The following is a 27,360-nucleotide window of genomic DNA, read 5'->3' on the forward strand; positions in this document are numbered from 1 at the left end:
GGAGAGGCAGATTCTCATGGCAGAAAGGCATATCAGAGGTAAACTGCTCAAGTTATGGCATTCAGGAAGCAAAGACAGAAAGCAAGGAACCATGGATAAGATATAATCCTCAAGGGCACATCCCCAGTGACCTATTTCCTCCAGTCACATACCACCTGCCTATAGTTTCCACCCAGAATTCCATTTAAATTATTAATCCATCAATAGATTAATCAGCTGATGAGGTTATAGCTCTTATAATCTAATCATTTCAACTCTGACATCTCTACATTGCCTAACATCTGAACTTTTCAGGGGATATTAAAGATCCACACCATAACACAGTTATAAATGGAGTTTTGTGATTGACAATTAAATGTGAGTAATCCAAGGGACACCACTTTCAGAATCCTCCAGTGAAGAACCCTGAAGTTCCAAAAGCTGGCAGAGCCCCTAGATGGAAAGATCGTGGGTCTCAGAATCACTGCATGGGAGGCCATCTACGAAATATCCAATCAGATTATGACCTGAATGAGAAGTAAACTTTCTATATCTTAAGCTAAGAACTGGAAATTGTCCAGTGTGGTAGTTAGCCTATCAACTCGTTAGGGTGAGGAAATTCTTAGGAAAGGTTGCTGCTTACACAGAAAGCGTACACCAATTTATGGTCAAATATCACTGGGACCTCCTCACTTTTCTCTGGAAAAATTCCCAGTGCATGAGCCATGCCACCAGACTCTCCCTCACTCATTGGCAGTAGATATTCTGTGGATCTCTCATTCTTCCAGCCCTGATTTAGGGAGTACAGAACCAGCTCCCTGAAACCAGATGTCTAGACAGAGGTCCTGAGGGTCATAGAATTCTCAGTTCCTACTCCCACCAAAAGCAGATGGTCTTTTTTTTTTTTTTTTTTTTTTTTTTTTTTTTTTTTTGCTGCTGTGACTAAAAAACAATTTTAGAGGAGGAAAAATTTATTTGGTTTCAGAATTCTCAGTCTATAGATAGCAGGCTCTATTCCTTGGGACTTGAGGTGTGGCAGAGCATCATGGCAGAAGAGTGTGGTGGAAGAAAGTGGCTCAGGGCATTGCACTTAGGAAGCGGAGAAAGAATAAACTCAGCTTACTAAATATATAACCCAAAGGTATGCCCCAATGACTCATCTCCTCCATCCACAGTTACCATTCAGTTACAGTTACCAGTTTACAGTTACCCTTCAGTTAATCCCTGTCAGGGTATTAATTCACTGATTAAGTTAAGGCTCTCATAACCCAATCATTTCACCTCTCAATCTTCTTGCATTGTCTCACACATGAGCTTTTGGGGGACACTTAACAGCTAAACCATAATTGATGGTATCCCCATAGATGTCTTTAGGAATTTCCTCCAAATTTTCAGTATCCTAAGGCAAGAACATCTAGAAAGTAAGCACATTTAGTATACTTATAATCAAGACTGATGTTGGATTGAACACACTATTGTGTTGGAGTCTGGATTAGTCCTAGAGGGAAGGGCCATCAGAAGATCAGAGTCTTATGCAATGATTCTGTCACTTCTTTTCTGTATAAGTCATTCAGAGTGTCAGCTGCGTTTATAAGGTTCTTTTCTCAATGCTATTCTTGACTTACTTTAGCTTCATTTAATCTGAGAGCTGCAATTAAGTTCTAAGTCTAAGTTCTGTGTCTTTCTGGAGACCAGCAATTTTCAGGAAATTCTTCTTCCTGGCAAATCAGACCTACTTCTGAAGACATAGTGTAGGAAAAGAATAAAATGTCAAGGAGGAGGAGGAGACCTCATCTGGAATTTCATCACTTTCCTGTGATGGAGGTGTGAACATGTGGCTTTAATAGCTGTTGTCCTGACTATGGTATTTAATGAGCTGGGCTCCTTGTGAATCCAGAGTCTTAGGCTGATAATGAGAAAACTTTCAAGACAAATCCTGAAAGATTTCCTTATTTGGGTGTAAGATTCAGGAATTTGAACGCCTTTCACAATATGACAACTTAGGCTTTTATATTCTCAGGTTCTGGGTAAATTACAGCATAGTAATTCAGAGGAAGTTGAGAAGTCCTGTGAAGGGAACCAATTACTGAACCCACCGTGACTCAATCACCTTCATGCTTCCAATGTTCCTGCATTGAGCTTTATGATCTCGCAGGTTACAACTGGCATTGATTTAGTGAATTCTTTCTTGAAGACATAACATCATTTTACAAAGCTTTAATGTTGCCATATTTGAGTCCTCTCCTAAAATTGTTTTCATTAATGGCTATTGATACTTTAGACAAAAGGTCATGGACAATTTCATAAAAATAAGAACTCTAGGGAAGGAATCTGAGAAATAATTCATCATCATGGAGTCAGACTCCTTAGAATAAAATCCTAGCTGCATACGAAGGAGCTGTAGGACTGTGGACAAGGTACTCCACCTCTCTCTGCCTCAGTTTCCTTCTAGATTCAGAGAGTTATAACGTATCTAGCTCAAGAGGTATGGAACTTATATATTATTTGTTCATAACTATTCATTTCCTTCCCCTCTTTTCCAGCTTTCCCTAATAAATTCACTGATTTGAGCTTGGCCATGTGACTTGTCAAGATGGGGTGTGAGTGGAGGAGCTATCTGCCTCATCTGAGCAAAGGTTTGTAGAGGCTCTGCACACTTCCATCAGCCCTCGTGATCTCAGAGCCAAGATAAGTCCAGTAGAGCTACATTAATGTCCCAGAAATTCAAGGCATTTTAGAGTTGAAAATAAAAACTATTTCTCATCTCTAGCAGCTAGGAATCATGAGATTGGTCTCAGATCCAAATAGACCCATTGTTAAGCCTTCTGATTATACTAGTATGACCCTCAGAAAATTATTCCAGTTAGACAAAAGGGCTCAAGCAGAAGAGACTAAGAGAATATTCTGTCTGAAGTACAATAAGATCAAAGTACTTACAATAAAATCTACAAATGGAGGTATTTCTCAAAAAGCTATGGTGTGGATATTGACTTATATGGAGATGACTGGACTCAAATTGATTAAAAACAAAAACAGTTATATAGGGACATGTACAGCTAAAAGCACCACCAACCTGGATTAGAAGAGACTATAATTATTAAAGTCATAAAATCTTCTACAGTCCCCAATCTTCTACAGTTGTGAAGCAATCCAAGATAGCCACAAATAGAAAATTTGCCAAACCCAGCTTCAGAAAAAAGGATAATGAATGGAGGAGCTATTGAATAGAGAAGTTAGTCCCAGAAAATGTAACTGGGATGAATCCATCAGGGTGAGAGCTTATGTGATTTGCTCTATGGAATATAAGAATTGCTATAAGCCAATGACTGGCAGGTGCCTCCCATTCTTCCTGTTTTTCAATAAGGTGTCCCCACTCCACCATTGGACTATGTCAGGTGTTTGGGGGAAACATCTCTGAATCAATAAGAACAGCAATCAGGCATTATTTCAAAGCTCAGTGCCTGGTAGTTTGATCATCTTGAGGGGAGAGGTGAAAATATCTCTCCCCAATAAGAGGAAATGGGGGCAGATTGCCTTCTTTATTCACAAGTATTTGTCCTCTCTCTGCCTCTGCCAATCTTCATGGTAGAGGAGTGTACTTCTTCACCCCATTGGCTTTGGACTTGGCTTTGGACTTTCTTTGGCTAATGGTACAAAAATGGATAGGATGTCTATTATGAAATCAGAAGATTTCAGAGGCATTACAAGTTTCTACCAGCCCTTTCATTGCCCCAGAGTGTAGCTTTAACCTGGTTTCCAAAGCCTATTCCAGCACAGCAGAGCTACAGCTGACCCTCAGCCCTAATAAAGTCTCAAATTATTATTTGTGGTTTTACTCCACAGAGATTTTGAAGTTGTTTATTACAACAACACAAGTTAATACATGGGAGGAGGATTGCATGCAGTAATTCATGCTTAATACAATGCCTGGCACATCCTAATTCAAAGAAATGTTAAATTCTGATATTGACTTCATCACTATTGTCCCCATTACTTTTCTCCAATCCTCATAAATCCCAGTGAGACATCTTGTACATTTTTAGGGACATATTTTTTTTTTTGATATTTGAAATACCCAGATCAAGGAAGCATGGACTAAAGGATAGTTTAAAAACAACTGGGGGCTGGGGATGTGGGTCAAGCGGTAACGCACTCACCTGGCATGTGTGGGGCGCTGGGTTCAATCCTCAGCACCACATAAAAATAAAATAAAGATGTTGTGTCCACCGAAAACTGAAAAATAAATATTAAAAATTCTCTCTCTCTCTCAAAAAAATAATATTTTTTGCCCAATATTCTTGCTCTTTAAAAATTAGAAAAAACTCATTTTCTAGAGTGAGAGGGTGCTAGGAAATTCTTCATTAGTGTTTTTGGCCGCAGATACAAAGTAAAACTGAATCAAGTTTAAGTCCTAATGAAGGTATTCTTTGAGAACTCCAAATTAGAGCAAGCACATGGAGGCCTTTTTAGCATGTTCCCTCAGGCTGAGTTTGAGATATTGCTGATAAATTCTAAGATAAGTTATTTTTTAAATTTAAAAGGTTCCTTCAAATAATGGAGAGTATATTTTAGAGCTGAAGAAATAAGGAAGAAAGGGTGATAAAAATGAATAATAAAAACTGTGAGGGGTAGGTTTTTTAGGCCTCTGTAAAACTGAATATAACTTCTTGGAAGGGCAGATGCTTTTTAAGATTTTTTTTTAAGAGAGAGAGAGAATTTTTTAATATTTATTTTTTAGTTTTGGGTGGACACAACATCTTTATTTTATTTTTATGTGGTGCTGAGGATTGAACCCAGCGCCCCGCACATGCCAGGCAAGCGTGCTACTGCTTGAGCCACATCCCCAGCCCCAACTTTTTAAGATTTGAAATGTCCTATTGGAGGGCTGCGGATATAGCTAAGTGATGAAGTGCTTGCTTAGCATACATGCATGAGGACCCTAGTTTCAATCCCCAGTATAAGAAAGGGAGGGAGGGAGGGAGGGAGGGAGGGAGGGAGGAAGGAAGGAAGGAAGGAAGGAAGGAAGGAAGGAAGGAAGGAAAAAGTAAAATTCTGTCATAAACTTCTTCATGCTGAGAGTTATAAAGTTTTAAACCAACACTAATAGGCATTACAAATTGATGGATTTTGGAGATAGGCATAGTGATGCATGCCTGTAGTCCCAACAGCTGGGGAGGCTAAGTCAGAAGGAGCACAAGTTCAAGGCCAGCCTCAGCAACTTAGCAAGGCCCTAAGCAACTTAGGGAGGACCCTGACTCAAAATAAAAAATAACAAGGGCTAGGGATGTAGCTCAGTGAGAAAACACCTCTGGGTTAAATCCCAGTATAAAAAAAAAATTAAGTTGATGAATTTTTAAAAATTAGTATTAATAATAATTTTAATTTTCTCACATTTATGTGGGAGATTTTGAAGTTGTTTATTACAACAACACAAGTTAATACATGTGTTAATGTACTTTCACAATATTTTGCCATTATTCCCCACAATAATACCATGAATAATCTCCCAAGTCAGGCTACACTGCCTTTATTATTCTCTCAGATAACAAAGTATAGTCTGAAAGGTTAAAAGACTCGCCCAAAGTTGCATAGCTAGTCAGTGACAGGGGTGGTTCATTTTGCCTCAGGACCATTGGTCTTTTATTCATGTGATCAAACCTTTTGACTTTCAATATTTAAATGACAGAATAAAGATATAATTGTCCCATTTCCTATTTCCTCCAGAAACGTGACAGGCAAAGCTGAATCACCTTTATCCCATCCATACTTGAGGGAGAGTAAAGGCCAGGGACTCTGCATGGCCAATAGCAATGCAGCTGCCAATCTCTTCTAGGCAATGAGGAAAAGAGAAAAGGCGCTCATTCATATGTGGGATTCTGTTAAGAGGAAATTCACAATGAATTAGATGGCTTTGACTCCTGCCTCACATTCATTACCTGCAATACTGGACCAGGAAGCCCACCCAAACGAAGATGAGTGATAGCCAGATGCAATGACCATGGAGTTAAACAAAGACACTACAAAAGACAAGGCGAAAGAAATATGGGGCGAAAAGGGGAATAAGATGATAAAAAGTATCATCCAAAAGTGATGCCACAGACCAGATAAAAACTGGGACCATGTATGTCACCATGAACTCACAAAGGAGATGAAGCTGCTGACTTATAACACAAGAGTTGAAAGCGAGGTTATAAGGGAAGAGTGAGTGAAATGATGGGAGAAATCTGAAGGTGACTTAGGAAGCAGCCCAAAGGAAAACAGACTCTGTGGGACACATATCTATGGACAGGACCACAGAGTGAGAAAGTGAAAACAAGAGTTGCAAAGGATTAGAGAAAAATGATAAATAGACGTGGTGTATTGTTGAGATCCAAAATCAATTGAAGACTTGAATTTAAATTTTAAGTGGCACATCTTATTCTAGGAAGAGCATTCTGCCAAATAGCAACCCCAAGACATAACTACTGGGCATGAAAGTGAAAGAAAGATTTCCTAACAGAAACATTACATAAATAACAAAATTCAGAGGAAAGGAAGTTTTTAAGAGGAAGGCACTGTTAGATACTTCTTTATCTTTTATAGCCATGCATTAGTAACGATAAATCAATTAATTTATTTAAATATAAACACTAAGAAAATACTGAAAATCAAATAAGATCAGGTAGTTGAAGGAAGGCTGGGGGGCATAAAGAGAAATTACTAATTTTCACATTGATTATAATAAGGAGTCAAAGAATGATGACCAAAGAAATAGAGGTATTACATAAATTATATTACATGTAAAAATGAATCTCCAGTGATGTTCATCGTCATAAGATTTTTCACATCAACAGAAAAAAAGAAAAAGAAAATACAGACCACATAGTGAAATAAATAAAAGCATCAATAAATTCAGATAGCATATCATTAATTAAAATTAAAAACAAGATGTCATATCCACTTATAGAAAGTTAAACTATAAATATATTCACAGACATGTGAAATTATTAAAAGATGCAGAGTTGTTTGCATTATCAAAATACTGTGAACAATTTGAAAGTCCATCAGTAAGAGACTGACTGCATCAATTAGGGCACATCCATAAAACAGAATAATACATAGTAGTTAAAAAGAATGAAGCAAGCCAGAAGCAGTGGTACTCACCTGTAATCCCAGAAACTTGGAAGGCTTGAAGCAGGAGGATCATAAGTTTGAGGCCAACCTTGGCAATTTAGTGAGTCCCTAGGCAAATTAGCAAGACTCTGCCTTAAAATGAAAAATAAAAAGGGTTGGGGGTGTAGCTCAGTGGTTAAAAAAAAAAAGAAAAGAAAACATTTCTGAGTTCAATACCCAGTATAATCTTGAGGCAGCTTCAAGATAATACTGTTAGATTAAAAAATAAGGTATAGAATTATTTGTATGATTTACAAGAATTTAATGACAGTCAGGTGGACCTATAACATATGTGTCTGTGTCACATGGTGGGGGCATAGGCATAGACTGTCTGCAGAGACAAAGAAATAGGTAAAAGCAGATGTCCTCTAAGAGGGAGGCTGGATCCTTGGGGGATGCAGGAGAGAAACTTTTCACTATAGACTTTCTACACTTCCTGAATTCTGTTCATGTGCATATTTTATCTAGTCAAAACCATATACATTAAATAATTTTTTTAAACAAAAGCAGTCTTACCAAGTGGTTCATCTTGTTAGGCAAGTCCTAGTTTATAATTGATTGAGAAAGAAATTTGAGTCAAAATAATTACTGGCTAGAACATCTCAGAGTATCCAGTTTTCTTTTGAGTGAGATGAGGTTCCCATTTGGTTTTAAGCCACTTAGATTTTGACTTAGAAGGGACAGGGACACAGAGAATAGACACACGAAAAAGAAGTGCTTCAGTTTAGCAGCCTAAAGCCTGCTTCAAGAGAATATCCAACATTTGTGGTACATGCCAATCAGACAGGACACTGAAGTGACATTTCTGGTTAGTGGTTTGGTGTGTGGCATCGTCAGCTTTGCGTAGCTGTGACAAAAATACCCAATCAGAGAAACTCAGAGGAGAAAGGGTTTATTCTGGTTTCCAGTATCAGAAGTTTCAGTCCATAGATGGCCAACTCCATTGCTCTAGGCCCAAGGGGAAGCAGAACATCATAGGAGAAGGGTCCAGGGGAGGCAAGCTGTTCATCTCATGGTGGGGCTTAAAAGCATAGAGAGGAGTAGGGAAAGGGACTACAGAGAAGATGCACTCTTCCAGGACACATGTTTAGAGACCCACTTCCTCTAGCCCTACCCCACCTGCCTAACATTACCACCCAGTCCATACAGACTAAGAAGGACTGATTAGGTTACAGCTGGGGGTAGCTGTAATGATTCTAGCAATCATTTTGCCTCTGAATACTCTTTTATTAACACAAGAGCTTTTATGGGACACTTCACATCCAAACTGTACTAGTGCATTCAGGGGGCCACCCGCCCAGCCTGGAAATCTTTTACTAAGCACTCTTCAATTTTAAACCTTTCCCCCATAAATGTACACCCCTGCGGATGTCATTTGAGGAGAGAAAACATTTTTTACTTTGCTTGTAGTTTGTGGAACTTCTTAGTTTATCCCTTTCTGCTAATAGATGATAATTGTTAGACCTAGGCCTGAGGGAGAGTTCACACAATTCTATTCACACACTGTGATCTTCCACAATATGTTATTTCAAGCCATGAGAAAAGAGTCACAACTGCCTAGGGAGAAAATAAAATTAGAAGGGCAGCCTCCCTCTTGAGAGTTGAATTTGGTCCTTTAAGGCCAGCAATTCAATCTTTTAAAAGGCACATCTCTGTTCTAATCAATCAAACTTTCATTTCCAATGGCAATAACCTTCCCTGGGCACTCAAGAAATCAGAAACTGGAGCCTTGTACACAAAAAGTCAATATGGTATTTGCTACCCTGTTGAGCGGTTCTTACAAACCTACTCACAATTTTTTGTCAGCAAGCAATCCGATGTTCCATTAGACCATGGGGTTGGCAACACCATCTCTATGTTCAAGACTGTCATGTTAAATGGAAAAGATGTAATCTGCATCTGGAACTTAAGATAAATTTGAGATGAAGCAAAGATAAGCAATAGCCTCCCAAACTCTCATCTTTGGTTATATTGTGTTGTGATGTCTGTGTTTAAGGTTTACCAAAAAAAAAAAAAAAAAAAGAAATTCCAGGTCACAGGGGTTGTTATGCTCATTACTTAGAATAGCAAATGGCTTTACAGATGTTGCTAGACAATAAGTGGGTAAGAAACCACAGACATGTTCTTGACTTTTGACCTCCTCCTCCTCTTCCTTCTGGTCTTCCTTCTTCTCTCTCCTCCTCCTCCTCCTTCTTCTTTTGCAGGATTGGAGTGGAACCCAGGACATTGAACTTTCTAGAAAAGTGCAGTACATCTCCATCCCCTAGACTTTTTCTTCTTCATTAGGTAAGTTTTGTGTGAAATTATAGGAAGATTTATTAAAACCTAACTAGAAGATGGACATGTAGCTTAATGGTAGAGCACTTGCTTAGCATGCAAAAGGCCCTGTGTTCCAGCCCCAACACTACACACACACACACACACACACACACAAAATCTAAACTCACATGCAATGAATTTGCAATAGAAATTTTTCTTTTAATGGATTTTCTTTCAAGGTACTATGTTGGAAATTTGTTCAAAGAACATTCGGATGTCCACAAAACTAGAAAAATAATATTTTAAGCACACAAATTCCAGCAACTGAATAGTTTATATTATTACAACATGGTGGAGTTTGTACCTAACACACTGGTTATGGATAGTCAATAGACAGTGAAGTCACCATGCCTGGCTTCAGGACAGCAACCCCCTGTTGAGATCCCCACCACAACCAAGCTATGAGACATATGAGGGTTGAAAGCAATGAGACTTTCTAAGCCTACAAAACAGGGGTCTGAACAGCAGATCTGCCTTCCCATGGCCTTGCTTGGAGGACAGAATGAATGAGGTATGTGGTTCTGCTTTGCATCTCATTGCCATTTGAACAGTTCTTGGTAGTATTAATTCTGGGCTTCTCATGTGTATTCTGCATCTCATACATTATATGACAAGTTCCTAGTTGATTCTAATTCTTATTTTTAAAGTTTCATTGTCATGAATCATTTTATAGTTTGGCTGGAGACCAATCTTTATATGTTAATAATGTCATAATTTTTTTAAAAAAAAAAAGCAATAATATTGCTTTTCATGACACTTTTAGATTAGTTTTGATCATTTCATTTGATCTGCAATAAGCAAAGTCACTTGTTAGAACTGCATGCTCAGATTTTCTTTAAACTATCTGTTTGGGTTTGGATACAGGGTATCCCCCAAAATCCTCTATGTTAATGCAAGAGGCAAAAATGATTAGATTGTGAGAAGTGTAACCTAATCAGTCCATCCAATCAACCCATTAATAGACTAACTGGGTGGTAACTGTCAGCAGGTAAGGCGTGGCCTGGAAGGCTTCATCTCCCCTACAGTCCCTTTACCTCTCTTTTTCTCTGCTTCTTGGCCAGGAACTGAGCAACTTTCTCTGCCATGCCCTTCTGCCATGATGTTCTGCCTCTTCTCAGGCTCAGAGCCAAGGAGTCAGCGGACCATGAGCTGAACCTCTGAAACCATGAGCCCCAAACAAATTTTTCCTCTTCTAAGTTATTCTGGTCAGGTATTTTGGTCACAAGCAATGAAAAATTAACTGACACACACAATCCATGTAAGCCTCTCTCTGCTGCTTTTTTGTTCAATTAATGCACACAATTATTCTAAATTAGTAGCTCTACTCAACAATTTGTTAGCTTCTATTTTCTTGTTGCTTAATGAGACTAAATTAATCAATGCCATCCCTGTGAACTGTGTAACTGCATGCAGTTCATTTTTGTGCACCATAGTATACTCTATTTTCATTTTGCTGCCCAGTCCTCCTGTCAAGCAACCTTATGCCTCAGGGCCCCAGCCAGACACCAGAGAATAAATGCATTGCATGGGTGGAAAAATTTATTTTTCTTTTTTTTTTTTTTTGGGGGGGTGGGGGCCGCAGGGGTAACTGGGAATTGAACCCAGAGGCTGGCTATGTTAGCTAAGCACACACAGTACCACTGAACAACACCCCAGTCCCTCTGGTAGAGGGATTTGATGCTAACATTCTGTGCAAATGAATGACACAAAAGACACCGGATGGTAAAGGAATCCATCCTGTGGCCGAAGGAGGAACTACCTAGAAATACTCCAGGCTCCTGTCACTCCCTAAATACTATGGTTAAAACAACCAGTGGTAGATGTTTTTTAACTGTTCCTCACACTCCATGAGCCCCAGCATCTCCAGAACACCTTTAGAAGGCTAGGAGGGCAAGAGGCAGAACGAGAGCTGTTTGAAGGAGGAAACAGGCAGTGCAGTCATTTAATCAGCAGGCTGTGTGAAAGAATGTCATATCTGCCAAAGCACCAGTTTGTGGTTTTTGGAAAGGACAAGTGGGTGTGGGCTGAACATGTGGCATAATCGCCCAGAAAGAACTGAAATTGCCCAGCAGGCACATAACCACACGCCCTGATTATAATCTGTTGCCAGGCTGCTCCCTACAAATATGAGCCTGCATCTACAAGCCCATCTAAAAATAAAGAAGGATTTAATGCATCACTTTATCAGGGCCTCTTGGATGGCAGCAGGGCAACTGGAAGAGCAATGGCAAGGAGGAAACATTACAGCTCCTGTCCTAGCACTGTCATTAACAAGAGCAAGTTTTTTGAGAGCTCTGGGACTTGGAATCTTTGTAAAATAGGAATCACAAAACCAGCTCCATTTTCCTTGCAAAGTGATGAACTGAAGATGAAGAAAACTTATCAACAAGTACGTTATTGGACTCCCAGTGTTCCCAGAAGTGAGGGGGACTTGAGAAGGGATGAGATATAGTATTTGACTGAAATATTTTACCATAGATTTTGGGTGAAATGAGACCAAAGCCTGTGTAGTAAGTCAACTATCTGACGGTATTTACACAAGCACTCACAAATAGAATATAACATAACATTTCTGTAAAATTTCACAGGCATGAAAGGATGATATGGAGGAACCAGATCCTGAAAGATGAAGAGGGCTTGGCTGCAAAAGAAGGGAAGGACAGGAGTTTGTCAATAAAGACTGGAAGGCAGCAATTTGCAGGGCTTTTTAATTGCAAAGGAATGACTGGCAAAAAGTTCGAGAAAAGCAGGGAAGTAAATTGTATAGATAAGATGAGCCTGGATTAAAATAACAGTGAAACCAGATGGACAAGGTATCTGGAAAGGAAAAGAAATAAGGTTCCAGAGTTTTTTTTCCAAACAACAGTGACTTAGCATTTAAGGAAGATCGGCCTGATAATGGTACATAATCTGGCCAGAGCTGAGAAGACTGAAATATGTGTGGAAAAGCAGCTATGATCCATTCTTAGTAGAGGTAATAGAGAAAAGCAGAGACAGCAGACAGAGTCTAAAGGAAAAAACTGGGGTCGGGCTTTAGCTCAGCAGTAGAGTCGGCATATGCAAGGTGCCCTAGACCCCTGATACTGCAAAATGAGTGAATAACCAAAAATAAAGTGAAAAGACTAGACAATCAACTGCATATGGAGGACAAAGATATGTTAAATGTTCATTCAAATACGAGTCTGGGTGACTACAAGAACATCTGCTCTGTTTGAAAAAAGAATGCATTGATGATTTTTTGTTTCTTTGATTTACTGGGGGTTCGTTTTAAGCTCTCTCTCCACAGAGTATTCTCAGCTAACTGATATATGTTAATCATGATACATATCTTAACGATGACACAGGTATTCATTGCAAGTGTTTGTTAGTGTGCTTTCTTGATTCTTCCCGTCTTGATTTAACGTCAATTTCTGCACTCTAGCTTTGCAATAAAATGTTTAGCATTATGTCTTATTATTTTTATCTGTGTATCCCTAAATCCAAAAGAGTAGAATAATTTGTAGAATTCGTCTGTCCTTATTTGAATAGTACATTATTTTTCTGAATTTTAGCTGCCCAAGTCCGTGGCAAGATGTAATTCTAGATTATTACACTAGATGGCAGAAAACAACTACTTTCTCTTCATTCCATTCAGCATAATAAAGCCACTGTACGGAAAAATTAAGCAATGTGGCTCATACATTTGTTTTCTCTTATCTCATGAAAAGAAATACAAACTTTCATACCAAACATGTGAATCCCAATGAGAAAAGTAGAGGAAGAAAAGTAATTGTGAGTGGTATTTCCTTTTGATTTGGTGGCGTTTGTTTTGTTTCGTTTTTTGTTTGACTTTATGTTTGATGAGTTGCCTAAATAAAAAATGGTGACAGAAAATGAAAGTGGTTGTGATGTTGCTATGAAATGAGACTCTATTAATTAACTAATTTATTTATTTTTGCAGGTCAGAGTTAAGGTGAGTTTGGGTGGGAAGGTCAGAGAAATGGGAATATACAGGTGGAAGTTATGATCAGAATCAATGGCAATAAAACTGTTCCCAAAATCAGCCTCTGCCAGCCTTTCAGAAATGCCCTGGCACCCAGGTGGTGCTGAGAAACATTACTAACCACAGCTTTCAGGCGGCCTCTAGTTTATTCTGCTTCTGGATGGAACTGTACTTAAATCAACTGAGTAGAAAGAAGCGGACCTTAGACTTCAAACCTGATTTTAATATTTAATTGCTTTGAAAAGTGGAATCATGTTTGTTTTAATCACATCCTTTCAGTGTCTATTTTGTTGAACACACTCCACAGTGAGCACCCTTGTATTAACAAAATGACTGTCACGCCTACCCTAGAGGAACTTAAGCCCTCTGGAAGCTTGTGAGACTTCTGCAGATTTCAAAAAATTCTACCAATATTCAATTCCCTCCTACCTGTTATATAACTGTATCTAGAAAGCAAAATATTTATTCAAGTATGAATTTGGGGTGAGAGCTCTATACTTCCCTCGGTAAAATCTCTATTATCTGTAGATGACTACTTTGAAGAAATTGGGGCTTTTTTTCCCCATCAAAAAAAAAAATACACACACACAGTTTTTTAATAAGATTATACTCAAGAGTTCTTATTTCTACATAATTTCTTGAGTCTCTGGTAGTTCTGAATAATTGGGACATTTTAATGATCAACCTCACTAGGAAAAAAGTATCACTTATCACACATCAGGACTCCTGTATTTGCTCTTCCCCTCCCTTGAACTTCCTCTTTACTATTATGTGAAAGCAGAAGGTATCTAGCCCTAATAAAGAAACGCTAAAATGCAGCCTAGAGCAATAACACTTTGCCCCTAGTGCTATGTTTGCATCCATGCTGGTGTGCTGCCTAATGGGTGACTTAGGTGTAACCCTGAAGTCCTTAATGTAAGCCTCACTTTCCCCCTCGGTGGAACAGTGAGATGGCTGCCTTAGGCACTTATAGAAGTCTGCTGGGTATCTCAGGAAACAATTAACAGGGCTCCAATGAAGGGACAGCACTATACCACAGGAGAACATTATGGGTGCTAGCAAGAACACTACCGGAGGCAGACACCAGGCTGGCTTCCTAGAGGTGTGGTCTGCTCTTCTCCTGAGCTCCTGCATCCTGTCACCAGCCAGGACCACAGGAATGGGGCTGGCCTGAAAGAGCCATGAGCAGCTAGCAGAGCATAGATAGTGCTGGGAGGGCTCGGAGCCACTCTGCGCTTCATGCCAAAGGGTGATGATTTAAATTGCTCTATGAATATGTATCTACTTCAGTAACTAACTTTTGCTATTACTAGCAGAGAAACTGCTGTGGCCAACCGTCTTAACAAAGCTGTAGTTATTGTGATTTCACTTTCCAGTTTTCCTGGGGAAGCAAGCATCTTATGCCTGTGTGAGCATTATTACCATATATAGAGAGAAAACTGCCCGGTTTAAAAAAAAAAAAAAAAACAATAGAAGCCTGAGTCAGTTGCTTTAGGTAGGAGTGACTATAGCCAGAGTCAGAAGTCAGAGTCAGGAGGAAATCTGCACTTGGCAGACATTATTACTAACTGCTCAGTCTGAGGTGATTCAAAAGACAGATCAGAAAAGGGAAATGTTGCAAATGCTAGCACACTCATGGAAATTTAACTGCCAGGAGAGGTTGTTAAACAGTTATTCAAATTCTGGAGAACAGATGAAAGACTTTTCTCGACTTTAAAAATAAAAAAATAAATTTTACTTTTTTTCTAGATTTGCTTATTTTTTTAAGAAAAAAAATTTAAATAAAAATCCAGTTTATGATCTAAGATGAAAATCTGTGACCTTGAAACATTGTGAAGGTTAAAAAATAATGCAAATACAGGTCAAAGACATAAAACAAATTTGCTGACAACTCAAAATGATTGTTATGTAAGTGTAGGGTAATTGCTTTGATATTTGTGACATCATAGTTACTGGCAGACCCCCAAAATAGAACTACTACCAATATTGACCATTCTGATTTTAAGAGGAGGGAAAGGATTTTTGAATGAATGTTTGGAAAAGAGTTGAAAGCATTCCCATCTATTCCTGATCCTTCCATTTTGCTAGCTTGGGCATAGCTCACACTACCTCACCTTTTCACTCATAAAATGCTCATAGCATCTGTCTACATTGTTTTTAGTGCTTTATTAACATTTTCTCCAATTATGCCCTTAAAACTTTTAAAGCCTCCTGGAAGAAATATATTCTTATTTTAAAAATATTTCTATCATGGTCTATTATCATTTGATGATGACTATATAATTCTATATTTAATAAATTACTATCAGATGATAATTAAAAATAAGTCTGCAACATGGGGAATTTAAACATTACAAAATAACCAGAATGAGGCCAGGGGTTTACTTAGAGTCTATAAAAATGGGGAAAAGGAGTATCTATCCTATACAAATTAGCTAAGAAAATACTTCTATGACTTTGCTAACACTAAATCAGAAAATGATGTAAGAGGAATTTCAGTTGTCTCTCAATGGTAGAGCATTTGCCTAGCATGCATAAGGCCCTGGGTTCCACCCTAGTGCTTCCAAAAAGGAAAAAAAAAGTAAACCAAAGAATTGAGGGCTGGGGTTGTGACTCAGTGGTAGAGCACTCATCTAGCATGTGCGATGACCTGGGTTCAATCCTCAGCATCACATAAAAATAAATAAAATAAAGGTATTATGTCCAACTACAACTAAAAAATAAGTATTTTTTAAAAGCCAAAGAATTATATAGTGAGCCTTTCTGTATACATAAAAAATAAAGTATTTTTACCACTAAATAGACTTATCTTTTTTTTAACAAAAGTTAAGACTTTCATTGTGGAAAATTCAAACAAAACAAGAATGCAGAAAAGAAATATGTGAATACCTCCTCATATTTCTGTACTCTCCAAAGACCAGAAAGATAATATCTTGCATGACCTGTTTCATTGCAATGTAGATAATATCCTGCAATGTACTTAATGGATTTTACTTAACCATACAGATTAATATTCACAGATTTCATTCTTGTATTGGCTGCAACCACTGACTGAATATACCACAATTTATTTAACCCATCTTATCTTAATTAAATCTTGAGATTTCCCCCAGTGGTGTTTCCTTCTTTTAAAAAAAGCACTGCAGTGGACATTACTAAGACTTTAAATATACATGAGCAAGTACTCCTCCCATGGTAAATTAGATCAGAGGAATGTCTGGGTCAAAGCTGACACCAGGGTTTATGAGTGTCCATTTCCTCTTGTTTTTTGTTTGTGATGCTGAAGCTATTCTTGTTAAGATGTTTCAAGTTTTAATAGTTTCGAGTTAAAAAGGAGGCTAACAGGGAAAGAAAAGGAGACTGTAACTTTAAATCTAAGAAGCGCCTTGAACACCCTCACCTTTGCCCCCCAAACCAGTTTTCCTCCAGACATGAATTCTTAAAAAGCCTATGAGTCCTGTAAGTCTAGGTAATTAATGCCTACATGCAATGCTGGTTTACACAACATATTTTCCTTCAGATTAAATAAAGCCAAGGAAAAATACTGTTAGGACTTATGATGTGGTCATCTTCCAAATATTAACTTTTAGCTAGATGACATCAATCTAGAGATCCTGAAAGAATCAGACCACCATGACGCACCCAGTGTTCTATGATGAAGAGAATTGAGATCACCAGGCTGATGTTACCCCAAAGTACATTCCTGACCACTATTTACAAAGTTCCCTTTAAAAGAAGATCCCAACATGGGGGTAGGAAAGACGGTGGAATGAGATGGACACCATTATTCTAAGTACATGTATGAAGACACAAATGGTGTGACTCTACTTGGTGTACAACCAGAGATATAAAAAATTGTGCTCTATATGTGTAATATGAATTATAATGCATTCTGCTGTTGTAGATAACAAATAAAAATAAAATAAAATACCCAAACTTTTTTGGGAAAAAAAAGAAGTGCCCAACCTGTGTGATACATGCCTATAATCTCAGCAGCTTGGGAAGCTGAGGCAGGAGGATCACAAGTTCAAAGCCAGGTTCAGCCACTTGGTAAGGACCTAAACAACTTAGCAAGACTCTGTCTCAAAATAGAAAAAATAAAAAGGCTAAGGATGTGACTCAGTGGTTAGGCTCCCCTGAAGGAGAAGAGCCCAAGACCTCAAAAGTGAGTCTCATACCCAAGTGCTCACACTCCTTCATTTGACTGTGTGTCCTGTCTATTGTTTGCTTTCCTCAATAAATCTCCCTGCTTTCCTAAATAAATCCTGCTTGAGCCTGTTTTTTCTTTTATTACTTCATTTTAATTATACACAATAGTTGGTATCACTTTGACAAAATCGTACAACTATGGAATTTGATTTACCCACTTATTCCCTGACGCTCCCCTACCCTTTCCTCTCCCTCCTCCCTCCACTAGTTCTCATTCCTCTACCCTACCATGCTTTCTTTTGCTTGTTTATCTATTTATTTTTGATTGATGTTTTATAGATATGCACATAGGTAGAATTCACCATGCATACATTTATACACATAGGTAAAATACACCATACATTTATACATACACATAGTATAATTTTGTTCATTTCACATTTCTTCCCTTTTCCTCTTTCTCCTCCCTCCCTCTTTATCTCCTTCTTGTACTCCACTAATCTTCCCTCTATCTTTATAATGTCAAATTCCTGTCCTTTTTTTCCCCCTGCTCTAGCTTCCACATATGAGAGAAAACATTCAACCCTTGATTTTCTGAGTCTGGCTTACTTCACTTAGGATGGTGTTTTCCAGTTCAATCCACTTAATAGCAAATGCGCCACAATTTCATTCTTCTTTATGGCTGAGTAAAATTCCATTATGTATATAGATTTTCTCAGTTCATCTATTGACGGCATCTGGGCTGGTTCCATAATTTACCTATTGTGAATTGTGCTGGTATAAACATTGATGTAGCTATGTTGCTATAGCATGCTGATTTTAATTCTTTTGGATAAATACCAAGGAGTGAGATAGCCAGGTCACATGGTGGTTTCATTCCTAGTTTTTTGGGAAATCTCCATACTGCTTTCCAGAATGGTTGTACCAACTTGCAGTTCCACCAACAAAGTATGAGTGTACCTTTTCCCTCATATCCTTGCTGGCATTTATTATTATTGTATTCTTGATAATTGCCATTCTGCTAGAGTGAGATGAAATCTTAGTGTAATTCTGATTTGCATTTCCCTGATTCTAAAGATGTTGACTTTTTTTTTCATTATTTTTGTTGGCCACGCTTCCTGAAATTATTTTCTGTGACGGAAATCAAGAACTTGCCAATGCTTTGTTGAGGTCCCCTTCTCCCTTCCTTCCTCAGACCCCTATCTGGTGATGTTTTGACCATTGTGCTGCATGGTCAGAGACTCCTCCACAAATGTGTCATCTGATCCAGCCAATCTGTTCTCTGTCCCATTGAGTTTCCACAACCAGCAAGTTGTCCACTTTAACATTAATGAAGTGATAGTAAGAGGGAAGGTCTTTAAAGGTGAATAGGACATAAAAACTCCATCCTTTTGAGTGGGATTAAGGATGTGGTAACAGGGGCTTCATGTACCATTTTGCTCCCTTGCTCTTCACCTACTGTGTGAGAACACGGCATTCTCCTCCTCTTGAGGGGGCATCAACAAGGGACCATGTTGGAAGAAAAAGCAGCCCTCACCAGACAACTGAACAGGGCACCATCTTGATCTTAGATTTCCTAGTCTCCAGAACTCTGAAAAAATAAATGTTTGTTCCTTATAAGCTATTCAATCTGTAGTATTTTGTTATAGCAGCACAAATAGACTAAGGCAAATGCTAAGTCAGTTTGCCTACAAAATGGAGGAAAAAGAAAAGATGAAGGAGAGGGACTCAATCATGAGTTCATCCCTTTTATCCTCCACTGCTTCAGTGGGCATATGCTGCTTCTCTAGATGGAAGGCCTTGGTCAGAGGTAGGCTGGCTTAAGAGGAAAGTGAAAAATTTCTCCTCTCTTCCCATTGTTTCATTCCTCCCTTGATTCATCTTTCATTAGACCAGTTTTTGCACATTTTTTATTTTCATTGATGGGGCAGCTGTTCATATTATTTTAATTCTACTAATGGTTTTTGTTGTATCTTAACATGTGAGCCTGCATTTACCTAACAGAACCTAATATCAAATTCTATTCTCTCCACTCCCACCACCCCATTCCAACAGGAACCATTTGCAATTTCTATTCCTCCCTCTTTTCTTTGCTCAGCTTTTAGTGAACAATCTGTCAAATTTTCCAGATGCTCTAATAATTGTTTCCTTACAACATGCCTCTTCTTCTTCAAGATTATTTTAAATTGCATCACAATTAAAATTAAATTGCATTTCATTTTTTTAATTTATTTAGATTTGACTAAAGTTTATAGAATTTTTACTACTTATTACTCTTTCTTATATACTAAGTGGTTTTTCTTTTCTTTTCTTGATACTCTTTCTTATATATTAAGAAGTTTTTTTTTTCTTTTCTTGTGATCTTTACTCTGATTCCTTTTATTGAACTAGAGTATTTTCATAATTATCCAGAATGTGTACAAGGTTGGCATGCATTTATAATCCCTGAAGAGCTATGACTCTGTTATTTTCCTTGTTAACTTATTTCTAGAGAAAAATATTAGACACTTTACATTTCTTGACATTAGAAATGGGCCTTTGAAAAATAATGCCATCATAAAACTGGTGAACTTTTCCAGCCTGAAGACATAATATTTTCTTCAGCTCTGAGGTATTGTCTTCTAATATTTTGTTGATTGTTTATTCTCCATTGCATCCTTTTCTTGCAGTGGAAACCATGGTCATTTTTCAACTACACTTCCAAATCTATTCTGCAAAATACTTTTTTTTCACATCATCTCTCTGTCTCTCTCATGTACATGCTGTGTCAATATCATCTAGTGTTTGGAATTCTCTATTATAATATTCACTTTTATTTAGATTTTAATTTTGGCAATTATAGTTTAAATGTTATTTTCAAAAAAAAAAATATTTCATGTTTCCTGAGGGTTTTTTTTTCTTTTCCTTGATACAATGTCCTCTTAAATTTCACTGTGAATATGAATTAGGTTTGCCCCTGGCTTTTGCTTCAAAGAGGCACATTTGTTCTGAATGGTCAGCTTTGGGTCCTCCTTTTTGTTTTTTTATTTTTTGTCTTTTGTGGTACTGGGGATTGAACTCAGGGGCTCTTGACCACCGAGACACATCCCCAGCCCTATTTTGTATTTTTATTTAGAGACAGGGTCTCACTGAGTTGCTTAGCACCTGTTTTGCTGAGGCTGGCTTTGAACCCTCAATCCTCCTGCCTCAGCCTCCCGACCCACTGGAATCACAGTAGTGCACCATCACGGCAGTCCTCCTTTTTGAACTGATAGTTCTACCTGTGTAGCTAATGATTTGTTATTATTGTCTAGCTTATTTGGTGTTATTTGCTGGAGTGAGTCTGTTTAGTTCTTACAAAGCTCTGGCTATGGGATTTCCCCAGAACAATTGGTCTGACAGTTGACAATTAGGAGTGTCGAACCTTTTCTCAGATAGGCTGCTTGTGAGGGAACAAAGCAGGTAGAGGCAATTCCCTTCCAGGTATGTATATCTGAGGATTACAAAATGATGTTATAGGAAATATATAGATGGTAAAACACTTACTAAAATGAAACACATCTATCATCTCACATAGTTCCTTATTTTATGTGATAGGAGCAGCTGAAAACTATTTGGCAACTGTGCTAGTCAGCTTTTCATCACTGTGATCAAAATATACAACAAGAACAACTTAGAGGAGGAGAAATTTATTTGGGGATCAATGGTTTTAGGTCTATCAACTACATTGCTTTGGGCCTGGGATAAGGTAGGGCATTGTGTCAGAAGGGCATGGCTAAAGAAAGCTACTCAGTTCATGGCAGCCAGGAAACAGGAGGGGGACAGTGCTAAGAGCCAGGGACAAGATATAATCCCCATGGTCATACCCCCAGTGACCTGTTTCCTTCAGGCATGCCCCACCTGCCTAGAGTTACAACCCAAGAGTCCATTAAAATTATTAATGAACACATACATGGATGAGGTTACATCTTTCATAGCCTAATAATTTTACCCCTGGCATTCCTGCATTTCTTAACACATGAGCTTTTGGGAGGGGACATCTCATATCCAAACAGTAACAGCAATTATCCCTAATACAATACAATGTTATTAACTTTAGCCCTCATGTTGGATATAAGGTCTCTAAACTTGTTCATTCTACATATCAGCTGTTTTGCATCCTTTAATCAACTTCAACCTCTTCTAATTTCTCCCACCTGTCTGTCATATCTACTGTTTCATTCTTCATTTCTGTAGATTTGCAGATTTGAATCCTTTTTTTTTTTTTTTTTTTTTTGAATTTCACATATAAGGAAGACCGTGTGATATTTTTGTTCTGTGTCTGGCTTATTTCACTTAGCATAAAGTCCTCTAGGTCCACCCTATGGCCAATGGCAGGTTGTGGTAAATTCCTCCCTTTTAAAAATTGAATAACATTCTCCTCTCTCTCTCTCTCTCTCTCTCTCTGTGCATGTTTGTTTGTGTGTGTGTGTGTGTGTGCATACACACACATATTACTTTCTTTATCCATTAATCTGTCAATGGAAAGTTAGGCTGTTTCCCCATCTTAGCTTTTTTGATAAATACAGCCATGAACATGGGAGTGCAGATCTTGATGAGGTGATGATTTCCCTCCCTTAGGAATCTACCCAGATGAGGAATTTCTGGATCATGCTACAGCGCTATTTTTTATTTCTTTAGGAGCCTCTACACTGTTTTCCATAATGGCTGTATGGATATGCATTCCTACTGAGGGTGTATTATGGTTTCCTCTTCTCTACATCTTTGCCAGCACTTGTTATCTTTGCGTTTTTGATAACAGCCATTTTTACAGGTATGAGGTGATATAGCTCATTATGACTTTAATTTGTATTTCCATGATTATTCAGGATATTGAGAACCTTTTCATATACTTCTTGGCCATTTTATATATCCTTTGGAGAAATGTCTGTTCAAGTTCCATGCCCATTTTTCAATCAGTTATTTATTATAGTTATTTATTTATTGCTATTGAGTTGTAAGAGTTCTTTATAAATTTTGAATATTAACCCTTTATCAAATATGTGTTTGCAAATATTTTTTCCCTGCCCATATGTTCATTTTCTTGATTGTTCCTACAGTTTGATGTAGTCTTGTTTATGTAATTTTTGCTTTTGTAGCTTGAGCATTGGATATGATATCCAAAGACCAGTGCCAAGGCCAATGTTGAGTTTTTTCCCTATGTGCTCTTCTAGGAGTTTTATGGTTTTGTATCTTAAGTTTAAGTATTTTATTCATTTTGAGTTGGTTTTTGTGTATGGTTTAAGATAAGGCTCCAATTTCTTTTTTTTTTTTTTTTTTGCATGTGGAAATTCAGTTTTCTCAGCATCAGTTTTGAAGAGAATATCCTTTCTACATTGTGTCTTTTTCAAGCCCTTGTTGAAAATTAGTGACTGTATATGTTTGGATTATATCTGGACTCTATTCTGCTCCATTAGTCTATGTGTCTGCTTTTATACCAGTTGTTGATTACTATAGTTTTTTAAATAAAATTTTATGTTACAAATTTGAGGCAGTGTATTTATTTTAATTAACAAACTTTATTTTTAGAGCAGTTCAGGTTTACAGAAAATTTGAGCATGAAGAGAATTCCCATGTGTCTCCATATCTCCCCGTATATGCACAGTTCCCCCTGCCACCATTACCAACATCTTGAATTAGTGTGGCACATTTGTTTTAATCAATGATCTAGTATTTAAACATTATTACTTAAGTTTGTAATTTGCATTAGGGCCCATTATTTGTTTTATGTATTCTATGAGTTTAGCAAATGCATATCATACAGAATAATTTCAGAACTATATGTTTAATAAAGAAAGCTTTTTTAAAAAATCATACATTTATCCTGTCATAGATCAACTGTGTAACGCCCTCAGACAAATGTGAGTGTCTAGGCAACTGTGTCATGAGATCGTGGTGTAACAGAGCCTTTTGTGGCTGAATAGAAGTTGACCTGAGATCCCTGATATTCAACATTGGTATTAGGGAGAATCTGGTTCAATCTGCTTAAGTAGAACAGTGTCTCTGGGGAGGGAATTTTAAGACAGAATAGTTTTGATGATAAAGCATAGTTTGGACCAAAGCCCAGTGGCACAGAAGAAAAATGAGTTTCCAAAAATAAAAATGTCTTGGGATGCTCTGCTAAGGACACTGTGAAAAGAATAAGAAGATGAGATACAGACTGGGAGAACATATTTTCAAAAGACACATCTGATAAAAAAACCACAATCCAAATGTATATACTCTTGAAACACACAAAATAAGAAAACAAACAACTTAATCTTAAAAATGGGCAAAAGACCTGAACAGACGCCTCACCAAAGATATACAGAGGGTAAATAAGCATATTAAAAAATGTTCATCAAGTTATGTCTAGAAATTATAAATTAAAACAAGATGGATGCTACTACACACCTACTAGAAGAGCCAAAACCCAGAACACAGAAAACACCAAATGTTGGAAATGATGTGAGGCAGTAAGAACTCTCATTCACTGCTGGTGGAAACACAAAGTGGTTTAGCCACTTTGGAAAGCAGTTGACAGCACAATACTAATCATACTCTTCTGACACAATCCTGCAATTTCACTGCTTGGCATTTACACAAATAAGTTGAAAATTTAGGAATGCCCCCCCACCCACACACACAAGCTATTAAGCCATGAAAAGACATGGAGGAAACATAAATGCATATATATCCTTATGGCTTAATTTATTTTTTCTGTGCTGGTGATTGAACCCAAGACTTTGTGCACACCAGGCAAGTGATCTCCCACTGAGCTATATCCCAAACTCTAAATGCATATTGTTAAGTGATGGCAACTAGTCAAAAAAAGGCTGCATACAAGCATGATTTCAACTGTATGACATTGTAGGAAAGGCAAAACTACAGAGACATAAAAGATCAGTGATTGCCAGAAGTCAGGGGGGAGGGAGTGATGACTAAACAGCACACAGAAGGATGAGGGGTGGGTAGTGAAACTATTCTATAGATACTACTTATATGGGGATTTTCTGCTCAGTTTTGTGAACCTGAGCTGCTTTAATTTTTTTTTCTTAAAATATTATCTTGAGCTGCTTTAAATTTTTTTCTTAAAATATTATCTTGAGCTGCTTTAAATTTTTTTTCTTAAAATATTATCTTGAGGGAAATGCTATCCAAGCTAGCAACCAAGACCAAAGCCAAGGTTCCCAGGATTTGTGGAACAGAGCTGGTTGGACACAGAATACAGCTGATGTCAAAAAGATCCTCCAAACTCAATCATTATGCCTGGCATGGTGTCCTGGGTGTAACCACTGTGCATGGCCATGTTAACTGAAGAGGTAAATAGAATGTAGCACATACTGCTAAGCTTGTTCTCTCTAGGATTACAGTGAAGGGATCAGGACACAGCAGTATGGCCCTGCAGTAGGCTAGGCACCTCTGCTGCCAGACAATAACAAATATGTAACACAATTCCATCTCATGATGAGAATCTATAGCAAAGGTGCTGTTCAGCTATAATTGCTGTCTTCTCTTGAGTATAGGTACAAGGCAGGTGATTTGAGGAATCTGGAAGCCCAGAGGAATGCTGTAGGTGAGTCAGGGAGGGAAATGGAAGGAGCACTAGAGGAACAGTTAGCAGTTGGACGGCTTGTTAATCTTGGAGTTAAGAGGTTTCCTTGTTTATTTTATTTTATTTTGGAAAAATAGTACAAAGTAACATCAACTCACTTTTGTGATATTCCTGATATAGGAATGCTTGTTATTTCTATTGTCTTCCTGAATTCTATGGTTTTATTTTATATTCTTAAATTGCTGTATATATTCAGAACTCAAGAGCACACTTTGTAAAGAGAGGGATTTGGGAAATTATCCCTCCATCTTAAACTCTATACAAAAAATGGTTTGGTTAACATTGTATCTGAAGAACTTTATGTAAGAATATTTTGCCCAAAGGGCCTATTTATGACTCTAGAGAAAAACAGATTGGAGCAAGTCCTAACATATTTGTCACGTAGTACATCTGCCCTTCGCTTCCATTTTCTTCTTAGTGCATTGTGATCCCACTGCTTTGGGATTGTCTGTAACAGGATAAGACAATATGATATCCAATGGCTGCTCTGTGAGAGCTTGGAGTTGAGTTAATTCTGTTCTAAAGTTACAGGATTCTCAGGCTCCTTTACCCTCTTTTTTCCTCTTCTCACCCAGTTAAAAACAAATCAGGTCATACCCATTACAAAAGAAACAAAAACAGAAAACAACAAGCATTGGTGAGGATCAGGGAAAATCAGCACCCTGGGGCATTACTGGTGGAAATGTAAAATTGTGCAACCATTTAAAAAAAAACAAAACACTATGACAGTTCCTCAGAAAGTTAAACAGAATTACCACAGACTCAGCAATTTCACCCAAAGGAATTTAAAGTAGGACTCAAACAAGTATTTATACATCTGTGTTCATAGTAGCATTACTCACAAGAGCCAAAAGCAAAAATAGACCAAATGTCCAATAATGGATGAATGGATAGACAAAATGTGGTCATATGCATTCACTAGCTGACAGTAAAATATTACTCAGCCTTTAAATGGAAGGAAACTGACACATGTGACAATGTAAATGAAATCCGAAGACATGCTGAAAAATAAGCCGGATACAAATGGACCGATGTTGTATCACTCCTCTTATATGAGGTACTCAGCCTTGGGTCCTTTGCATCATCCCTTTCAGGACCTTTAAGTCTGTTTTGTCATTCATTTATAGTCATTCATTTGTTCATTTATTCATTTAACTAATCTTTATTAAGCATGTACTATATTTTAAGATACTCTAAAACTATGGAATAGCTTGGAGATTATTGATCATGAGTCAAATAGAGAAAGGATTTGATTGAAATTATCAGTATAAGAAAAATATCAATTTTTTAATTAAAACAATCTCATTATAGATTTCTCACATTCAGATAAAGATTTGATTCTCAAATCAAAGCATCACAAAACACAAAAGCTGGAAGAAAACCAATCTAGCTTAGTTAAACTGCTCAGCAAAATAATATATTTTTTCCAAATAAAATTCAAGGGTTCCTAATATAATAAAATATTAAAACTGCCAAATTTATGAAAGCTATCTTTTGCAATCTAAAATTTCATTATTGAGGTTCATAGAGTGGCCAAATTCATGGAGACAGAAAATAGAATGGTGGTGGCCAGGGGTTGGGGAGGGGAGAATGGAGAATTGTCATTTCATGAATATGGAGTTCCAGTTTGGGAAGAAGAAAAGCTGAACAATATTCCATTGTGTATTTTTACCACATTTTCCTTATGCATTCGTCTGTTTATAGGTACCTAGGCTGGCACCATAAATTGGCTATTGTGAATTGTGCTATGATGAACATGGGTACACAGGTTTCCTATAGTATGCTGACTTTAATTCCTTTGCATATATGCCCAGGAGCAGTATACCTAGATCATATGGTAGTTCTATTTTTAGTTTTTTGAGGAACTTCCCTACTGTACTAATTTACATTCCTACTAATCATGTATAAAGTTTCTATTTTCCCACCATACATCTTCTCCAGCATTTATTTATTTACTTATTTTGATTGTTTGCTTTTTTTTCTTTTGTATTCTTGACAACAGTCATCTGACTAGGGTGAGATGGAATCTCATTGCAATTTTGATTTGCATTTCCCTGATGGCTAAAGATGTTGAATAATTTTTCATATAATGGTTGATTGTACTTCCTTTGAGAAACATCTGTTCAGTTCATTTGCTCATTTATTGATTGGCTTGCTTGGTTTTTCA

At 37.5% G+C, this 27,360-nt stretch overlaps 1 long non-coding RNA gene across 4 annotated transcripts in view; it reads right to left on the reverse strand.

Moving 5' to 3' along the window:
• Window positions 1–9,027, reverse strand: part of LOC114087154 (uncharacterized) — a 35,663-nt gene extending 26,636 nt beyond the window's left edge. For 2 of the 4 annotated variants that reach the window (XR_003581752.2, XR_003581751.2), the window contains exon 1: window positions 7,123–7,412. This is a non-coding gene — a long non-coding RNA (uncharacterized lncRNA). Of the gene's footprint in view, window positions 1–7,122; window positions 7,413–7,647; window positions 7,865–8,924 lie in introns of those variants that run through there. The other 2 variants (XR_011709250.1, XR_011709249.1) reach the window with 2 other exon arrangements.
• Between the last annotated feature and the right edge of the window lie 18,333 nt (window positions 9,028–27,360).

Source organism: Marmota flaviventris, chromosome 12 (genome assembly GCF_047511675.1).
Source record: "Marmota flaviventris isolate mMarFla1 chromosome 12, mMarFla1.hap1, whole genome shotgun sequence".
Classification (NCBI taxonomy): domain Eukaryota; kingdom Metazoa; phylum Chordata; class Mammalia; order Rodentia; family Sciuridae; genus Marmota; species Marmota flaviventris.